Source organism: Nomascus leucogenys, chromosome 15 (genome assembly GCF_006542625.1).
Source record: "Nomascus leucogenys isolate Asia chromosome 15, Asia_NLE_v1, whole genome shotgun sequence".
Classification (NCBI taxonomy): domain Eukaryota; kingdom Metazoa; phylum Chordata; class Mammalia; order Primates; family Hylobatidae; genus Nomascus; species Nomascus leucogenys.
Genome location: NC_044395.1, coordinates 75987844 through 75991066, shown reverse-complemented (window position 1 = coordinate 75991066; position 3223 = coordinate 75987844).

Here is a 3223-nt window from a genome sequence, read left to right as displayed (position 1 = left end):
TCCCTTACAGAACTCAGCATTCTCTGAAATTATCTCTGAAATATACTTGTTCGAATATTATTTGTCTTTCTTCACTAGAATATAAGCTCCTTGGGAGAAGTCTCCTTGAATACCTTGTCCATCACTGTAATCCCAGTACCTGGAAGAGTGTCCAGCATAAAGTTTGGGTTAATAAACATCTCAAGTCTGATGGAAGCCTATGAATGCTTACTATGCAACTTCACACAATCCTTACAACAGCCCTATGACGTAAATACTGTTATCCTTGCTTTCGAGTTGCGAAAACTGAGGATAGAGAAGTTAAATACTAGCCCAATGTCATATCTAGTAAGAGAGAGTTTAAGTATAAAGCAGTCAGATTTCAGTGGCCACACTTTCAATATCTATGTGTATTTGCCTTTTTCATAGCAATTGTAGATCTTTAAGAAGAATCAAGAAGCTCCTGATGAATAGCCACCTCTGCTCAATCATGTCCAACAGGCATGTCAAATTCTAGGTGACGCCAACTATCTCTCCAGGTGCCCAGCCATAGTCATTACAGAAGTCTCTTGGTGCTGGGTGCAGTGGCTCATGCCTGTAATCCCAGCACTTTGGGAGGCCGAGGTGTGCAGATACCTGAGGTCAGGAGTTCGAGACCAACCTGGCCAACACAGTGAAACCCCATCTTTACTAAAAATACAAAAATTAGCTGGGCATGGTAGCAGGCACATGTAATCCCAGCTACTTGGGAGGCTGAGGCAGAAGAATCACTTGAACCCAGGAGGTGGAGGTTGCAGTGAGCCTAGACCACACCACTGTACTCCAGCCTGGGCGACAGAGTGAGATTCCATCTCAAAAAAATTAAAAAAAAAAGAAAGAAAGAAAAGAAGGCTCTTGGAAAACTAAATCCATTTGGAGGACAAAATTCAGTCTTGTCTGGGCCATCACTGTCCTTTGATCATCTCTTCAGTATATCTGAAGACTGTGACAAACACCATAGAAACTTTCAGAGAGGAAGTCTCCAGTCCCCAAACTAGAATCCAGGGTCTCCTTAGTTGACTACTTCTCTGACCCATCCACAGATTGGATGGGTCAGAGATATGTCTGTCTTCCAGGATAGAATGAATGAAGGAACTGTTGGTGCAGAAATCAGAACTAGCCAAAAATCTGGGCCCAAGGGCAACCAATGTGATATTCTAATTGAAACCAGGTAAAATCCTGAGAGGGTAAAGATGCTGTGCAAATTTATGTCCAGAGATGGTTAGTATCTAGAACAGTGCTTGACATAGTAACCACTCAGCAAATATTGGTTAAATGAATAATAGTGGTGCAAAAACTTTTTTGCTTTTGTTTTTGTTTTGATTATTCATCATTACTGTTGTTTTATTGGATCCTTATTGGGTTTGGATATCAAAGTCTGTGATCTGAAGTCAGGAAAAACTGAATTGTTCTGCATAATAGAGGGAAGAAAATTTAAAGTCCCCTTAGGACAGTCTGGAAGGGATGAGTGAAAAAAAGTAGGAGAAAGTAGAAACAGCAGAAGCCTAAGAGCTCACAGAGGTGATGAGTAAATGAGAAGCTTGCCTTGGTAGTTACGGATTAGATGAAGACAAAAACATTGAAAAAACAGAAATGCCTAATATGAAAAGTTAGCTTTTTTACCTGGCAAGCTGTGATATGATTTTTCCTATAACCCCCATATCTTTAATAAAATTGGCTATAATTTTTTCTGTTCTGTTAAACTAGACATTTTTGAGAAATCAAGGAAGGAACTGAATTTTATCTCAGAGCCCACGTGAAGCAGGATCAAAGTCAGCACACATGAAAACTAGAGCCCAAAGACTATAAAGCATGAAAGAAGGATTTAAGCTAACCCTATCTTGTAAGGGGTTGGTAAAGTCCAACTTGCATCTGAGCTACACTAGCACCAGGACAGCCACTCAGTAATGGGGTTTCTCAAGGTTATTGCTTTTCATTCAGTTGAAATGAGAGTCATTTCTTATCCTTACGCCCTGTGAGACTTCACTGGAGGTTGTTAACTGAAACATTTTCATATCATTGCATCAACCCTCTTGAACTCACTGTGCCTGCCCCCAGTTCAGTCTGTGACTCACAAGTACCCTGCAGCAAAAGAAATCCAATAGAGGGCAAATCCCTCACCTTACCTTCCTTTTTAAGACCTTTGATGTTCTCATGTGTCATTTCATAATTGGGATTGTCAATTCGTCTCCTCATCTCTGGTCCTCACTTTCCTCTCTCCCAGCCAAACTCAACCTTCAGCCCACACAATGGAATTCAACAAAATGAGGTAACAGTTTTCTGTGTGAGTCACTCTGGGCAACTCTGTTCACAGAGCACTGTGAGGTGAGCAGCCAGAACTCAGGCAAGTGTTTCAGCCATCCAAGAACTGGCAGGCAGCCCAAGAGACACTCTCACCTGATGATAGACTAGCAGGATGAGTCCTGGAGGAAATGGTTCCCAACAGCTGCAGAAGGAGTCTCTTGGCTCATGCACAGCAATGCTCTTCTCAATTAAAAACATTGTCATTATTCACACTGCAGTGTAAAATCCTTTTACACTATGCTCACATTTCTACAGGCTTTCATCTGCTCTGCACATTAAAGACAAGACCCTTCCATGAGATGATGACATCTCTAAGTTACTGTTCCACCCAAACAGTCCTATATAATGAAGAGAAAAAGGTTTGCTGGCCCTCAAAGGGCAAACACAAGGAGAAAGATTTCCACAAGCTGTTTCTCTTTGCTGAACACTTAGAGGAAAACTGTAAGTGGTTGGAAGAAGGCTTTGTTTTCTACAAGACTTTTAGTTATTCCTCAGAAATTTTCCTACTTATTCCCAGAGGAGGTCATCCCTTAGATGCTGTCAGTCAGATAGGGATTGGCAGCCAAGCAGAGGTGCTCAGAGAGGTTTCCAACTAATGTGGCCAGCGGAAAACTGCCAAAGAAGCAGGGATCCTTAGGACAAAGAAACTGGAAGATATTTTGGGGATAAAAATAAATCCTTTTGAAAATGAAAGATGGAGAGATTCTGTATATACAAATTGCCATATTCTGAACAATGTTGTCACTAGGACTGGCCCTGGAGACCAATGACACAAACCAAAATGTTCTCAGACATGCTTTGATGGTCTTTTTCTCCAAAGTTATCTATTCTGTTTCCATTTCATTCTCACAGGACTTGCCATGGGGTTCTCATAAGATTTCACACTGGTCATAATCCAGGT